Source organism: Cervus canadensis, chromosome 18 (genome assembly GCF_019320065.1).
Source record: "Cervus canadensis isolate Bull #8, Minnesota chromosome 18, ASM1932006v1, whole genome shotgun sequence".
NCBI classification, from domain to species: domain Eukaryota; kingdom Metazoa; phylum Chordata; class Mammalia; order Artiodactyla; family Cervidae; genus Cervus; species Cervus canadensis.
The window spans coordinates 42,127,016-42,143,877 of NC_057403.1; the positions used below are offsets into that span (position 1 = coordinate 42,127,016).

The 16,862-nt window shown below is 44.6% G+C and overlaps 1 long non-coding RNA gene and 1 pseudogene across 1 annotated transcript; both read right to left on the reverse strand.

Annotated features, from left to right (window-relative positions):
* Positions 1-3,664: 3,664 nt before the first annotated feature.
* LOC122421042 lies at positions 3,665-14,405 on the reverse strand. The gene is made up of 3 exons (XR_006263432.1): positions 14,394-14,405; positions 8,221-8,226; positions 3,665-3,788 (listed from the first exon to the last, which is right to left on the reverse strand). It is a non-coding gene; the product is annotated as an uncharacterized LOC122421042 (long non-coding RNA).
* A 1,255-nt stretch (positions 14,406-15,660) lies between these two features.
* On the reverse strand, positions 15,661-16,003 carry LOC122420088 (annotated as a pseudogene).
* Between the last annotated feature and the right edge of the window lie 859 nt (positions 16,004-16,862).

Sequence of the window (16,862 nt, forward strand, 5' to 3'; positions counted from 1 at the left end):
CTTCTGGTTGGGGTGAGCCAATGGGGCACATTGGTGGAGACTGAAAGATGAGAGAAGTGAAGAAACTCGGGCGTTTGGCTCCCACCCTCTGCTGCCTTGGGTGACTTCTCAAGCAGGCTCTGAGGCTCTAGTCCTGCCATTTGGCCTCCTCCTGTGGTCCCAGCCATCAGCTGAGCAGCCTCTGGCTCCAGCTTCCAGGCTTGGTCCCTGTCATCTTTGAGCTGCCTCCCCCTTTCCTGTTTGGCTCTTCAGCTCTTCTCCACCTTTGTATCTAATCTTCTGTATTAAATGCCAGTGATTTGAGACGCGGGAATGAGCCCAGTTTTCCAAGTCAGACCTTGACTTGTTCATCCCTTTAAAGTTTAGAATCTCTTGTCTCCTTCGATGACCTGACCTCATGAGATCCTAACACCACTCTTCTGATTTGGTGGGAGGCGAAGCAGGGGTGTCTTCTCTTTACAGACTCATATCTTCACTACAGCTCAGTTTGGGAAAGGGGACTCACATAAGGAAACACAGAAGTGCTGAGATTCAATCTGGAATGCTACATCATTCTGCCCCGGGTCCCTTCCAGGTGTCACTCCAGTTTTTGTCAAGATCCTCCTATGTCCAAGTGCCTTCATGTTCCCTTACAAAACCCCTGGCTCGCCTCATGTTCAGCAGTGGTTCGTAACCCTCTTTTGGTAATGAGGAGCTCTGTGATGATGACCCTGTAATTCCCACCCAGTAAGAGAACTTAGGGGGATTCCCAGGTGGTGTTAGTGGTAAAGAACCCGCCTGCCAATGCAGGAGACAAGAAATGTGGGTTTGATCCCTGGGTGGGGAAGATCCCCTTGAGGAGAGCATGGCAACCCAGTCCAGTATTCTTGCCTGGAGAATCCCATGAACAGAGGGGTTTGGTGGGCTCTAGTCCATAGCATCACAAAGAGTCGTACACGACTGAAGTGACTTAGCATGCACGCATGCACAAGAGCTTAGGAGGAGGGTATTGAGGGGCTAAAATCAGCTCTCTCTGCTAAGCTGGTCATTTTGGTTCAGGGCTGGGCCCTCCTAGAGGAAGTGGCACCCTTTTCAAATTCATTATCCCAAAAGGAGTAACTTTTTCTAAATTCCCTGAAAGTATAATATAGATGAGCAGCAGCTCTTGTCAGAAACCCCTTTTAGATGGGAAGAAAAAAGTCATGGTGCACCCTCTAGGGAACCATGAATTTATGCTTCATACCAACTTGTATAGTGTTTCAGTATTTCCCAAATGCCGTTCACCACCTATAACAGTTTGAACACCTCCCCACACCATCTTCCCTATTGTTTATGTAATATTTCTTTTATATTAACTTTCTGTAGTTTAACCATAAAAGCAGACTTGATATCACTATCATGACATCCGTGAAATCTCAGGTTTGGTGTCGTGGTTAAGAGCTTGATTCTGGAGCCTGACTGCCTTGGTTGGCTTCCTGGCTTCACCACTTGATCACTGTGTGACCTTGAGCAAGTTCTGAGCCTCTGTTCTTTATCTGTAAAATGAGGCTAATAAGAGTACCTTCTGCCTACAGTTGTTGCAAGGATTAAATAAGTGAGTGTATGGAAAGTCCTCTGAATATTGCCTGGGACATAGTAAGCACTCAATAAATGTGATTATTGTAACAGCAGTGTACTGTGCATTTTCCCCAATACATGTAAAAATAGACACAAAATATGAAGATAAAAATGTGTCACATGTGTGCCACCCCAAATGATCTCACGTACCCCAGCAGCTGACACGTTTTACACTTTGGAAAATGCTGCTGAATGGTCATGATCTCTTAAGGGAAAACATATGTGCATGCACACATGAGTGCACACACACACTGGCCAAAAAAAAAAAAAACCAGGAAATCCCGAAGAGGAGATAAAATCATTGATAGGGGCTTTGGGAAGATACTGAGAGGGTATCTGAGGGTATGTTTGTTCCTGGATAACAGTGACAGAGCAATAAGGGAAAACAGACTCTGTTTATCCTGCTCGATGCCACCTTCCAGAGAGGCAGGAAGCACGTCCGCCCCTATCTAGTGACTAAGCTGTCATGGCCCTCCCCCTCCCCGCCCCGCCTTGGTCCCCATCCTTCTAGCTGGCTGCTGTGAGCTGCTGCAGGCCCCCCACTCAGCGGTGGGAGGCTCTGCTTTGCCCTGCGGAGCACTCAGGAGTTTAGTTCCTCTGCAGCACATGTGGGGTCTTCCTGGACCAGGGATCGATCACTCGTCCTCTGCATCGGCAGGCAGATTCTTAACTACAGGACCACCAGGGAAGTCCCTGGATTTGCCTTTTGTAAGTGAAAAATACAAAACATGATCCTCAGACTTACCCCTGGGAAAATGAGCCATGTCGTCAAACAGTTCTAGTGGGGGAGTTGGAGAGCAGCCTAGTGGATTGCAGCTGCGAGTGTGACTTTAAAAATTGGAAACCAGTGTTATTTGCTTCTCTCGTTCTGTGGAAGCAATTATGGCCACGAGCTGTATGTACGTCACCTTTATCCAAGATGCTCATTCAGCCTCAGTCTTGGGCATCCCATGGGAGTCACAGTCCCTTACATTCATCTGGTTTTCTTCAGTTTGTAAACTACCTTCAAATGCATCACCTCTTTAGATGCTCCTGCAGCGACCCTTAGAGGAAAGCTCAATGGGAATTAGTAGCCCCAGTTTGCAGATGGGCAAACTTAGTATTAAGAGCTGAAGGTTTCTGTCCAAGAAACGCATCTAATAAGTAACAGCCAGAACTTGCATCCTTTGTCTTGCACCATGAAATCACTGCTTTTCCTGATTCACCAGTAGCTAAGTATCTCTTGCTCGGGAGGCCATAATGCATGACGGGCAAGAGTGTATGTAGACCCTGGACTCTGGGCTCGACAAGCTCCCAGCTGCATACTAGCGATGTTATCCCAATACTAGTTTTCCTTTAGTGTTCCAGTTTCTGCGTTTGTCAAAGGGTATGGTAATGATAACACCCACCGCAGAGGTATCATCCTCTTTAGACAATGGCAACCACATTGCTGTGAAAAGTAAAAGAAATGATCCGCATAAAATATGTATAGAATAAATAGTCCAAGTGAGTGCTTATTGTAATGGTTCACTGTGATTCAGCAACACAGCCAGAGTAGTGTGGTGAAGCCTCAGGCTTCATAGGAAGGCAGCAGAGACAATTTCTTGGAGGGGCGGGGGAGGGGATTCCTGTGACTCTCGGCAAATGCACTTTTCCCAGAGGACTTGATGTAGAAACTGATACTCTAAGCTGACTGGTGATCAGTTTTGAAGAAGAGATGATAGCTTGTTGGTGTGACGAGGGAGGAGAGGGAGAAGGGGATGTGGGTGACAAAGGAAGTCTGTGTGCCGAGGATAAAGACGGCCATGTCTGTCAGTTGCATCCATCCCCTTTCCCCTGGGCTGTGATTCTCAAAGGAGCCCTCATCCAAATGCCCTGCAGGGCTCGATGAGGCACAGATTGCTGAATCCCACCCCTGAGATTTCTGATGCCATAGGATTGGGGTTGGATCTGAGTATTTGCTGCTGGTTCCTTCCTTAGGAACCACTGCTTCAGAACTTGCCAGGGACACCTAATTTCTTATTGAAGTATAGTTGATTTACAATATTGTGTTAGTTTCAGGTAAACAGCAGAGTGAGTCAGTCTTTTTTTTTTTCAGATTATATCCCATTATAGGTTAGTATAAGGTGTTGAATATAATTCCCTGTGCTATACAGTAAATCCTTGTTGCTTATCTATTTTATGTATTGTAGTATGCATCTGTTAATTCTGCACTTCTAAGTTGAGGAACACCCTATTTTTGACATTAGAAATGGTCTGGAAAATTTGGTGGAATTAATTTCCCATTGTGTCAAGGCTGTATATTATCACACTAATTATTTAACTTATATGCACAGTACATCATGAGAAGTACCACGCTGAATGAAGCACAAGCTGGAATCAAGATTGCCAGGAGAAATATCAATAACCTCAGATATGCAGATGACACCACCCTTATGGCAGAAAGCTAAGAGGAGCTAAAGGGCCTCTTGATAAAAGTGAAAGAAGAGAGTGAAAAAGTTGGCTTAAAGCTCAACATTCAGAAAACTAAGATCATGGCATCCAGTTCCATCACTTCATGGCAAATAGATGGGGAAACAATGGAAACATTCATGTCAATGTATGACAAAAACCACTACAATATTGTAAAGTAATTAGCCTCCAACTAATAAAAATAAATGAAAAAAAAAACAAAACAAAAAAACAATGGAAACAGTGACAGACTATTTTTTTGGGCTCCAAAATCACTGCAGATGGTGACTGCAGCCATGAAATTAAAAGACGCTTGCTCCTTGGAAGAAAAGTTATGACCAACCTAGACAGCATGTTAAAAAGCAGAGACATTACTTTGCCAAAAAAGGTCTGTATAGTCAAAGCTGTGGTTTTTCCAGTAGTCATGTAAGGATGTGAGAATTGGACCATAAAGAAAACTGAGCACTGAAGAATTGATGCTTTTAAACTGTGGTGTTGGAGAAGACTCTTGAGAGTCCCTTTGACTGCAAGGAGATCCAAGCAGTCCATCCTAAAGGAAATCAGTCCTGAATATTCATTGGAAGGACTGATACTGAAGCTGAAGCTCCAATACTTTGGTCACCTGATTCGAAGAACTGACTCATTTGAAAAGACCCTGATGCTGGGAAAGATTGAAAGCAGGAGGAGAAGGGGATGAGAGAGGATGAGATGGTTGGATGGCATCACCGACTTCATGGACATGAGTTTGAGCAAGCTCCAGGAGTTGGTGGTGCACAGGGAAGCCTGGTGTGCTGCAGTCCATGGGGTCGCAAAGAGTTGGATATGACTGAGTGATAGCACTGAACTGTATGGGGTGCGATCCTATGGACTGTAGCCCACCAGGTTCCTGTCCATGGAATTCTCCAGACAAGAATATTGGAGTGGGTTGCCATCCTCCAGAAGATCTTCCCGGCCCATGGATTGAACCCAGGTCTTCCGCATTGCAGGTAGATCCTTAATTTCTGAGCCACCAGTGCATGTGTGCTAAGTTACATCAATTGTGTCCGACTTTTTGTGATCCTATGAACTGGAGCCCACAAGGCTCCTCTGTCCATGAGATTCTCCAGGCAAGAATACTGGCGTGGGTTACCATTTCCTCCTCCAGGAGATTTTCCCCACCCAGGGATCAAACCCAGGTCTCCTGCATTTCAGGTGGATTCTTTACCTTCTCAGCCACCAAGGAAGCCCTTAATTTCCCACTGACCTATATTTTAGTGTTAAGTTAATACTCTTGAGTGATCTTATAGTAGGTATTCTGATTCTTAGAACTAGACATTCTCTACTGTTCTAACTCAACTCATTTAATTGATGCCACATGCCAGGGGAGAGAGAATATTCTACGTGTTATGTGTGGGTGTGAATTATTTTGGGGGATCTCCCTAACATCTGGTCTTAGGTTGCTTCTCCTACTTTGTATACACATCCTCCTTCTGAGACTAGTCCAAGATCACCGTGCTCGGGACCTCCTCTGGCTTTTCTGAAAAAGCATGTGTGTGGCTGCTGAGGTTTTAAACAAGCCTCGGTAATAGCTCATGATTATTGAGTTCATAGGTGACACTGAGCTCGGGCAATAATTTTACCAGCACTGCCTCATTTAAGCTTTAGGCAGTCATGGTGAAGTGGACGCTAGTATCATTCCCATTTTACAAATAAGAAAACTGAGGCTGAGAGAGGTTAAGTCACTGATGCAAGAACTTACAGGTGGTGAAGACAAGATTCAAGCCCAAGTACTCTGACTCCAGTGGCTGTGGTCTTTATGGAAATATATTGTATTTCAGTTCAGTCACTCAGTCGTGTCTGACTCTTTGAGACCCCATGAATCGCAGCACATCAGGCCTCCCTGTCCATCACCAACTCCCGTAGTTTACTCAAACTCATGTCCATCGAGTCGGTGATGCCATCCAGCCATCTCATCCTCTGTCGTCCCCTTCTCTTCCTGCCCCCAATCCCTCCCAGCATCAGAGTCTTTTCCAATGAGTCAAATCTTCACATGAGGTGGCCAAAGTATTGGAGTTTCAGCTTCAGCATCAGTCCTTCCAATGAACACCCAGGACTGATCTCCTTCAGGATGGACTGGTTGGATCTCCTTGCAGTCCAAGAGATTCTCAAGAGTCTTCTCCAACATTCCAGTTCAAAAGCATCAATTTTTCGGCACTCAGCTTTCTTCACAGTCCAACTATCACATCCATACATGACCACTGGAAAAACCATAGCCTTGACCAGATGGACCTTTGTTGGCAAAATAATGTCTCTGTTTTTTTAATATGCTATCTAGGTTGGTCATAACTTTCCTTCCAAGGAGTAAGTGTCTTTTAATTTCATGGCTGCAGTCACCATCTGCAGTGATTTTGGAGCCCCAAAAAATAAAGTCTGACACTGCTTCCACTGTTTTCCCATCTATTTGCCATGAACTGAGGGGACCAGATGCCATGATCTTAGTTTTCTGAATGTTGAGCTTTAAGCCAACTTTTTCACTCTCCTCTTTCACTTTCATCAAGAGGCTTTTCAGTTCTCTTCACTCTCTGCCATAAGGGTGATATCGTCTGCATATCTGAGGTTATTGATATTTCTCCCGGCAACCTTGATTCCAGCTTGTGCTTCTTCCAGCCCAGCGTTTCTCATGATGTACTCTGCATAGAAGTTAAATAAGCAGGGTGACAATATACAGCCTTGACGTACTCCTTTTCCTATTTGGAACCAGTCTGTTGTTCCATGTCCAGTTCTAACTGTTGCTTCCTTACCTGCATATAGGTTTCTCAAGAGGCGGGTCAGGTGGTCTGGTATTCCCATCTCTTTCAGAATTTTCCACAGTTTATTGTGATCCACACAGTCAAAGGCTTTGGCATAGTCAATAAAGCAGAAATAGATGTTTTTTTGGAACTTTCTTGCTTTTTCTATGATCCAACGGATGTTAGTACTTTGATCTCTGGTTCCTCTGCCTTTTCTAAATCTAACTCGGACATCTGGAAGTTCTCGGTTCACCTACTGTTGAAGACTGGCTTGGAGAATTTTGAGCTTACTTTGCTAGCATATGAGATGAGTGCAATGGTGTGGTAGTTTGAGCATTCTTTGGCATTACCTTTCTTTGGGATTGGAATGAAAACTGATCTTTTCCAGTCCAGAGGCCACTGCTGAGTTTTCCATATTGGCTGGCATATTGAGTGCAGCACTTTCACAGCATCATCTTTTAGGATTTGAAATAGCTCAACTGGAATTCCATCACCTCCACTAGCTTTGTTCGTAGTGATGCTTTCTAAGGCCCTCCTGACTTCACATTCCAGGATGTCTGGCTCTAGGTGAGTGATCACACCATTGTGATTATCTGGGTTGTGAAGATCTTTTTTGTACAGTTCTTCTGTGTATTCTTTCCACCTCTTCTTAATATCTTCCGCTTCTGTTAGGTCCAGACCATTTCTGTCCTTTATCGAACCCATCTTTTCATGAAATGTTCCCTTGGTATCTCTAATTTTCTTGAAGAGATCTCTAGTCTTTCCCATTCTGTTGTTTTCCTCTATTTCTTTGCATTGATTGCTGAGGAAGGCTTTCTTATCTCTCCTTGTTATTCTTTGAAACTTTGCATTCAAATGGGAATATCTTTCCTTTTCTCCTTTGCTTTTCGCTTCTTTTCTTTTCATAGCTATTTGTAAGGCCTCTTCAGACAACCATTTTGCCTTTTTGCATTTCTTTTCCATGGGGATGGTCTTGATCCCTGTCTCCTGTACAATGTCATGAACCTCCATCCATAGTTCATCAGGCACTCTGTCTATCAGATCTAGTCCTTTAAATCTATTTCTCACTTCCACTGTATAGTCATAAGGGATTTGATTTAGGTCATACCTGAATGGTCTAGTGGTTTTCCTTACTTTCTTCAATTTAAGTCTGAATTTGGCAATAAGGAGTTTATGATTTGAGCTCCCGGTCTTGTTTTTGCTGACTGTATAGAGCTTCTCCATCTTTGGCTGCAAAGAATATAGTCAATCTGATTTTGGTGTTGACCATCTGGTGATGTCCATGTGTAGAGTCTTCTCTTGTGTTGCTGGAAGAGGGTGTTTGCTATGACCAGTGCATTCTCTTGGCAAAACTCTATTAGCCTTTGCCCTGCTTCATTCCATACTCCAAGGCCAAATTTGCCTGTTACTCTAGGTGTTTCTTGACTTCCTACTTTTGCATTCCAGTCCCCTATAATGAAAAGGACATCTTTTTTGGGTGTTAGTTCTAAAAGGTCTTGTAGGTCTTCATGGATCCATTCAACTTCAGCTTCTTCAGCGTTACTGGTTGGATTACCGTGATATTGAATGGTTTGCCTTGGAAACAAACAGAGATCATTCTATCATTTTTGAGATTGCATCCAAGTACTGCATTTTGGACTCTTTTGTTGACCATGATGGTTACTCCATTTCTTCTAAGGGATTCCTGCCCACAGTAGTAGATATAATGGTCATCTGAGTTAAATTCACCCATTCCAGTCCATTTTAGTTCGCTGATTCCTAGAATGTCGACATTCACTCTTGCCATCCCCTGTTTGACCACTTCCAATTCACCTTGATTCATGGACCTAACATTCCAGGTTCCTATGCAATATTGCTCTTTACAGCATCGGACCTTGCTTCTATCACCAGTCACATCCACAACTGGGTATTGTTTTTGCTTTGGCTCCATCCCTTCATTCTGGAGTTATTTCTCCACTGATCTCCAGTAGCATATTGGGCACCTACCGACCTGGGGAGTTCCTCTTTCAGTATCCTATCTTTTTGCCTTTTCATACTGTTCATGGGGTTCTCAAGACAGGAATACTGAAGTGGTTTGCCATTCCCTTCTCCAGTGGACCACACTCTGTCAGACCTCACCACCATGACCTGACTGTCTTGGGTGGCCCCACACAGCATGGCTTAGTTTCATTGAGTTAGACAAGACTGTGGTCCTGTGATCAGATTGGCTAGTTTTCTGTGATTATGGTTTTAGTGTGCCTGTCCTCTGATGCCTTCTCGCAACACCTACCGTCTTACTTGGGTTTCTCTTACCTTGGACATGGGGTATCTCTTTATGGCTGCTCCAGCAAAGCACAGCCGCTGCTCCTTACCTTGGACGAGGGGTATCTCCTCACGGCTGCCCCTCCTGACCTTGAATGTGGAGTAGCTCCTCTCGGACCTCCTGGATATGGAATATCACTGAGGAATACTGGTTTGTACTTTATTTTATTTTTCTAAGATTTTTTTTTAAATGTGGACCATTTTTAAAGTCTTTATTGAATTTGTTACAATATTGCTTCTGTTTTTATGTTTTGGTGTTTTGGCCTTGAGGCATGTGGGATCTTATCTCCCTGACCAGGGATCGAACCTGCACCCCCTGCATTGGAAGCGCAGAGTCTTCATCACTGGACTGCCAGGGAAGTCCCTGCCTTGAATTTTAAAATTTGATTTCAGTGTCCCTTTGCGTTTCACCACACTTGATCTTCACTCTCACTCTAGGACATGTGACTTTATCTTCATTTGACAGGTAAGGAAATCGAGATGCCTGAAGTTTAGGCAACTCAAGCATGGACTTGGAAGGAGTACATGAGTGGGGCTGGGGTCTCTGGTCCTCTTCAGGGCCCGGGGATTTGAGTTCATATGACATCAACTATGATGCACTCACATGCTTCCAAGGATTGGTCTGGGGTTGTGGTATGGGATTCCACAAATCATGTAATAAATGGACCTTTTGATTACAGATCAGCCTGGAGGAACCATCACAGTTTCCACCTGAGTGAAAACAATCACCCTTTGACTATCTCCAGGGATTCCAAGAATTTCAAATGTAGGTAATAATAAAGTGAAAGTGAAAGTCACTCAGTCGCTCTTACAGTCCGTGGAATTCTCCAGGCCAGAACACTGGAGTGGTTAACTGTTCCCTTCTCTAGGGGATCTTCCCAACCCAGGGACAGAACCCAAGTCTCCCACAGTGCAGGTGGATTCTTTACCAGCTGAGCCACCAGGGAAGCCCTAGGTAATAATAAAAATATGGGTAATAATAAATATAACAGTCTTCACAATGGTAATAACAGAAAAACCAGCACAGTAGGTGCTTTTCTAAGATGAGATAAAAACTTGACCCCAGTAAGTATATACAGTGGGTCTCATGCCCATTTTAGAGACCAGAAAACCAAGAGTTAGAGTTGTTAAGTTTCGTCTAAGATTTGTCTAAGATCACACGCCTTGCATGTTAATCCACTGCTCCACTATCTTGACACTTACTCAGGGCTATGCTGCTTCCTTCCATTCACTTCATCCCTTTAACCTTCGCGACCTCCATGACATCCCTCTTTTGCTTTGGGGTATCTTGGCTGATACCTCCCCTCACTTCCAAGTGGTTCCACCCACTGCCCATTAATCCTTATTATTGCCTTTATAATACCTCTTCATAAATCTTTCACCACTTGGCACTTGATTATAATGTCATAAAAGGACCATAATCTAAATTGATATCTTACATTTATTGTTGTTTAAATGATGAGAGAGAAGAGAAAGTTCATACAATATTTAAATATTTCTTTTCCCTTGAGGGCTATGAATAGAAGGCTCTTTCCATTCCACTCTGAGTATTTTCTTTTTTTTTCTTTCCAGTTTGAGGCACAGCAGGCAACTCAGAATATTCCAGCGCTGCTAGTCTATCTACAGATACCAGTATGCCGTGAAGTATAGTTTCATTTCTATATGGTCCCTATTGATCTGGACAGAGATTGCTTGGTTTATACTAACTTAAACCAAAAAATAGAGAGTTAATCTGAAGGCTATGGAAGCATTCTATGGAACCTGTATCAGTCATCCATCACTGTGGTAACACTCCATAACAAAACAGCTGAAACATTATTTATTTTAAAACAAAAAGCATGATTTTGGCAGATGAGTCTCTGGATTGTTGATTTAGGTGAGCTTTAGCAGGGGTGTTCTCTGCTCAGCTCACTTACTTGTTCGGGTCAGTTGAAAGGTAATTGATCTAGAATGGCCTTGGATGGGCAAACTGGGGTGACCCAGCTGTGTTCCATGTGTCTTATACCCCAAGAGAATGAATAGCTAGGACATGGTCTCACAGTGATGGCACCTGTGGTAAAGAACCCTCCTGCCAATGCAGGAGACGTGGGCTTGATCCCAGGGTCAGGAAGATCCCCTGGAAAAGGAAATGGCAACCCACTCCAGTATTCTTGCCTGAGAAGTCCCATGGACAGAGGAGCCTGGTGAACTACAGTCAATAGGGTCGAGAAGATTTGGACACAACTGAAGTGACTTAGCACATTCTTACAAGGAAGGCTGAGGAACAACAGCCATGGAAAAGCTCCAGTGCTTTCTCCGGTTTCTACTGTGTCATGAGCTAATGTCCCGATAAGTGTCTCTGAGTCCAGAGTCAAAGGTGGGCCAGAACACCCCACCCAGGGTGGGAGGGCACTACAAATCACACAGCAAAGGGTGTGAATACTGGGAGGGGCCATTAGTACAACCGATTTTCCATGGAGCCCCAAGCAGGAGGGAGAAGTGGGCTTGTGTGGGTCAGGAATGAGACCGGAAGCCATCACACACCGAGGCAGCACTGTCCCTGGCAGCTACTCGGCATCTCATCTCTATGGCTACTCAGCATCTCATCTCTGCAGCTCTCTGAGCCTCTTTTCCCTCTTGCCTCTAGTGAGTGCTTCCTCTGCCACCTTTGTCCACATTTTTGTGTGTCTTTGTACCTTTGCTGGAACGTCACTGCCCTTGCTTACATGGCTGTCCATATCAGGCACCAAACCAATAACTTGTGTCTTAACCTTACATTTCTGGGACAGACTAGCGATTGATTCATTCCAGCCTCTGGGATCACTCCCCATGTTGGGAATCCTGGTTCTCCCCTGTAATATTGTGTTAGGGCTGCTGTCACAAATTAGCACAGGCTGAGCGGCTTAATTAACATTGATTTTCTCACAGTTCTGGAGACCAGAAGTCTGGATCAAGGTGTCCACAGGGTTGGTGTCTCCTGAGGCCTCTCTCCCTGGTCTATATCTGGCCATTTTCTCCCTGTGTCTTTCTGTGGTCTTTCCTTTGAAACACCTGTGTCATAATCTTCTCTTCTTACAAGGACACCAGTCATAATGGAGTAGGGATCACCTTTATGACCTCATCTTAATTTTCTCTTCAAAGACCCTTCTCCAAACAAGGCTACATTTTAAATACTGGGGGTTAAGATTTTAATATGAATTTGGAGAGCATACAATTCAGCCTGTAACAGCCCATTAAGCTTGTTCTTTTTCCATCCCCAGTTTGGTCAATGGCACCATCAACCATGCTGGGGTCCAGGATGAACACTTCAGAGTCATCCTTCTTACCCCTACCTCTCATCCAACCCATCATCAAGCCCAGCAAATACTACAATCAAAATATTGGTCAATTCACTGCTTCCCATTTCAATCATCCCCACCATCCAAGTCCAAGTCACCATCATCTTAGTGGACGCCCATGGTTGCCTCCACCTAGCCTGCAGTCACTTCCAATCTCACTGCCCTGTTTTGTTTTCTGCATGCATTAATCACTCAGTCGTGTCCAACTCTTTGCGACCCCATGGACTGTAGCCCACCAGGCTCCTCTGTCCATGGAATTCTCCAGGCAAGAATACTGGAGTGGGTTGCCATTCCCTTCTCCGGAGGATCTTCTCGACCCGGGGATTAAACTCAGGTCTGCGCTGCAGGCAGATTCTTTACTGGCTGAGCCACAAGGGAAGCCACATAGAATTTTCTACTATCTGAGGTCATCTTCTTTTCTTAAAATATTTATTTATTTGGCTGCACTGAATCTTAGTTGTGTCATGTGGGATCTAGTTCCTGGACCAGGGATTGAACCTGGGGCCCCAGGCTTGGGAGCACAGAATCTTAGCCACGGGGCCACCAGGGAACTCCTGAGATCATCTTCTTGTATCCTTGCTTTTACCTGTCCCTTTGTTTACTTCGGCTAGTGCTAGATGCCCATGCCCAGCTGCCTTCTGTGACTGGTGACTTGTAGGTGCTCAATGTTGAATGAATGAAGAGGGGTGAGTCATGTGACACAGATATGACTGCAGTCTCCCCGCTTCCCCACTGCCTCCTCGTCCTGCATTGGTGGGCAGTTCTTTAAAAAAGGACATGAGCAGAGAGCACCCTTGAAAGGCATCGACTACAGTCCTAGATGCCATGTCTGTGTTAAGAGCGCCAGGTCAGGCCCTTAGTTGAACCTATGAAGTCAGGCTTGCTTGAGCCATGCCCTATGTGAGCAGGATGAGGACTGAGGCAGACCCTGCTTCAACCTACTTAACGATGAATATCGGAGATTCCTTTGTAATGAATACAACCGCTGACCTACAATTAGTCTGGAAGCCTGTCCTCTAATTTAGTCCACAAAGTGGTCCCAGCAGGACCTCAACTTAGAAAGAGTTTGTCAGCAGTTAGATTCATAGAATGGCAGAGCCCAAAGAGTCCCTGTAAATACTTTAGAGAAATAAAGCTGCATCCACTTAAAAAAATATTCTATAATTCTGCCTTCTCCCTGGCCTGCTCCCCAGTTAGCCCAAATGTGTTTATTTATGATGTCTAGGCCCTGCTTCCCAAAAGGATTAGATGTGGCTTCCATTAAATAGAATTTCAAATAGAATGGATTCAAAGAGAGGAGAGATCAAGACAACACCAAGAGGGTCCCCTGAAAAGCCAGAGGGACAATGAAGGGGAGACCTCAGGTTGAGGCGGTGAAAGGAAGCCAGGAAGAGGGATGGACATGGGAGGGGTGAGAGGTGCAGACCTTTGAGATCTGAGGATGGGAACTGTCTTAAGCCCCATCCTTGTCATGGGAGGAGGGTGTACCTACAAGCTCTACTCCCCAGCTTAATGTTTGATGTGTCCTGTCTGTTGACCTCCTTAGGAGAAGGAGCTTCCTTCTCCTAAGTCATGTTCCCATTTTGCCAGTGCATAGAGCCTATCCTAACCCTCTGGGCATATTTCCTAGGAGCCAGAGAAAAGGAAAGGGAGTCAATAGGGGTGGAGAATGGGGGTCCATCAATACAAACAAAGCTAATACTTACATAGACTTGTATAGACTCCTACCCCATGCTAAGTTCTGTTCTAAGGACTTTGTATGAATTAACTCAGCTTTTATATAGTAATCCTATTATTATCCCCACTGGTGGCTCAGATAGTAAAGAATCTGCAAATCTGCCTGCAATGTGGGAGACCCGGGTTCAATTCCTAGGAGAGAAAGATCCTCTGGAGAAGGGAACGGCTACCCACTCCAGTATTCTTGCCTGGAGAATTCCATGGACAGAGGAGCCTGGCGGGCTACAGTCCATGATGGAGCAACTTTTATTCTCACTTATTGTGAAGGAAGGACTTTGCAAATGGTCTGTTTTTCTGAGACTGTGCTATAATTATAATCACAGCAATAATTATCCCTTTTCCTCTCTGTACTCAGACCCATAACATAATAAAACATTTCTCAACTTTCTTTCTTCCTTCAGTGTCCTTTTCTCGTTCCTTCCACTGACCTTCCAGTTCCCCGTCTCCCACATTTCAGGTTTTCTGAGATTCCTGGAGCCCAGCACAGACTGGACATCTGATCTTGGGCAAGCTACTTCAGTAATCTGTGCCTCAATTGCTTAATCTGTAAAATGGGGATAATAACAGTCAAGTCTTATGGTTCCTTTGTGACTTAAAACAATTAAAATGTGTAGAACAATCAACACGGTGGCTGGCAATTAGCAAGAGCTCAATAACTATTAGCTGCTGCTGCTAAGTTGCTTCAGTCGTGTCCGACTCTGTGCAACCCCATAGATGGCAGCCCACCAGGCTCCCCCGTCCCTGGGATTCTCCAGGCAAGAACACTGGAGTGGTTTGCCATTTCCTTCTCCAATGCATGAAAGTGAAGTCGCTCAGTCGCTCAGTCATGTCCGACTCTTAGTGACCCCATGGACTGCAGTCTATCAGGCTGCTCCGTCCATGGGATTTTCCAGGCAAGAGTACTGGAGTGGGGTGCCATTGCCTTCTCCCAACTATTAGCTACTATTGTATTAACTGTATCAGTTCACTGGGACAACATTAATGCTGTAGGACAATCACATAACTTTAGTGGTGTACCACAAGAGTTGCTTTCTCATTAGTCAGGAGCTCAGCTGGAGGCTGACTCATTGAGACTGGTGACACTCAAGTGTCTACAGGTTGGATGGCGGTCTGGTCTAGGCTGGACTTGGCTGGGACACCTTATAGCTGGGCAGCTCTGCTTCATGGGTCTCTGGGACCGGTGGACTAGGCCAGGCATGAACTTCTTGTGGTGATGACAGGAGTGCAAAGAAGTAAGTAGAACTATGCAAAGCCTCTGGAGGCCAAGGACAAGAATGAATACACAGTTATGTCTATTGGCCAAACATATCACATGGGGGGAGAGAAATATTCTCTGCCTTTTTAGAATGACCTCTAAAGTCACAGGAAAAAAGGCATGGGGACAATCAGGGTAAAGAATTAGGGCTTTTCATGCAATCAGTCTATTCTACTGAGTGTCATCATTCATATATATATATATATATATATTTTTTTTTTTTTAAAGCTCTGGTCACAGAAACATTGTACAAGATTTACTTTTCACTAGTGTGTTCTGGCATGCTTCTAATGATATCAGAATCACCTGGATCAATGATAGCCAGTGTGCATATTCTGTAGTATTATCCACATTATGTGCCCAATTCAGTAATATTGCCACTATAGTCATGGACCAGTTTTGGCCAACATGGCATAACACACTGCTTCAGATTTCCTCAAGACTGGGCAGTTGACAACGATGACCAGTTTCACTTTACCTTGTCTGATCATTTTCAGAGTCTGCTTGTACCCCAGCATGTACTTTCCACTTTCCATAACCAGTTGGAGCCTAGAGTTGACTGACTCCAGTGGCCCTTTCATCTTCTTTGTGGCCACCATGTTCCTGTCAGTGCAGGACTACCCCCAAACCAAGAGCAGCCACCAAGATGGCCAGGGTATTCCTGTTTATATTTAAACACTGAATTTGAATCAAAATCTTCCATTCCAGGGCTGGAGAATCACTGCTGTGCAAACTTTGCCAGGTGACTCTGATGCTGCAGGTCTGACTCTGGGGACCCTACTCAACTTTCATAGTCAACTGATCAGCTCTGATCAGCTGGGGCTCTGCTGAAAACAGATTCCTTGGCTACTTCCCTGGAGATTTCAGTTATGCTTCTGAAACCCAAATTTTAATAAATGCTCTCCAGGAGCATCCTAATGATGGGTAAAATTGGGAAACACTCTTCTAAGGCAGCATATTTCTTGAAGAGATGAAGACTGAGATCCAGAAGAGGGAAGAGACCCAAGAAAGTTCTCCCAAAAAGAAAGTACTAATTGGGGCTAGGATTCAAGTGACTTAACTCCCTCCTGGCCAAGTGTCTTTTACAATATAAATGACTAGAAATTTCTACACCTCAACCATGCCACCACAGAGTCCTGTTGGGATTCAGTGTTTAAGGAAAAATACAGTCAACCTTGGTTTCAAATGGCCCTTGATTTACCATCTCTTTTGAACAAAGACTCCCAGAGATCAAGTTTAACATAAGGTGTCTAGATACCCTCTCCTGATATCTCGAGGGGTTGTGGTGGGCTTAGAAATGTGCTGCTTGGACCTCACTGCCCAGTTGTGGGAAGTGAGGTCAGCAGGCAGCCTCCAGCTGTCAGCTTCTTTGGGGTCTGCTTGAGCTGCAGACACTCCTCACCCAAGGTCATGGGGTTTCTAGCAACTAATTGAATGAGGTAAGGGTGCCAGGGTCCG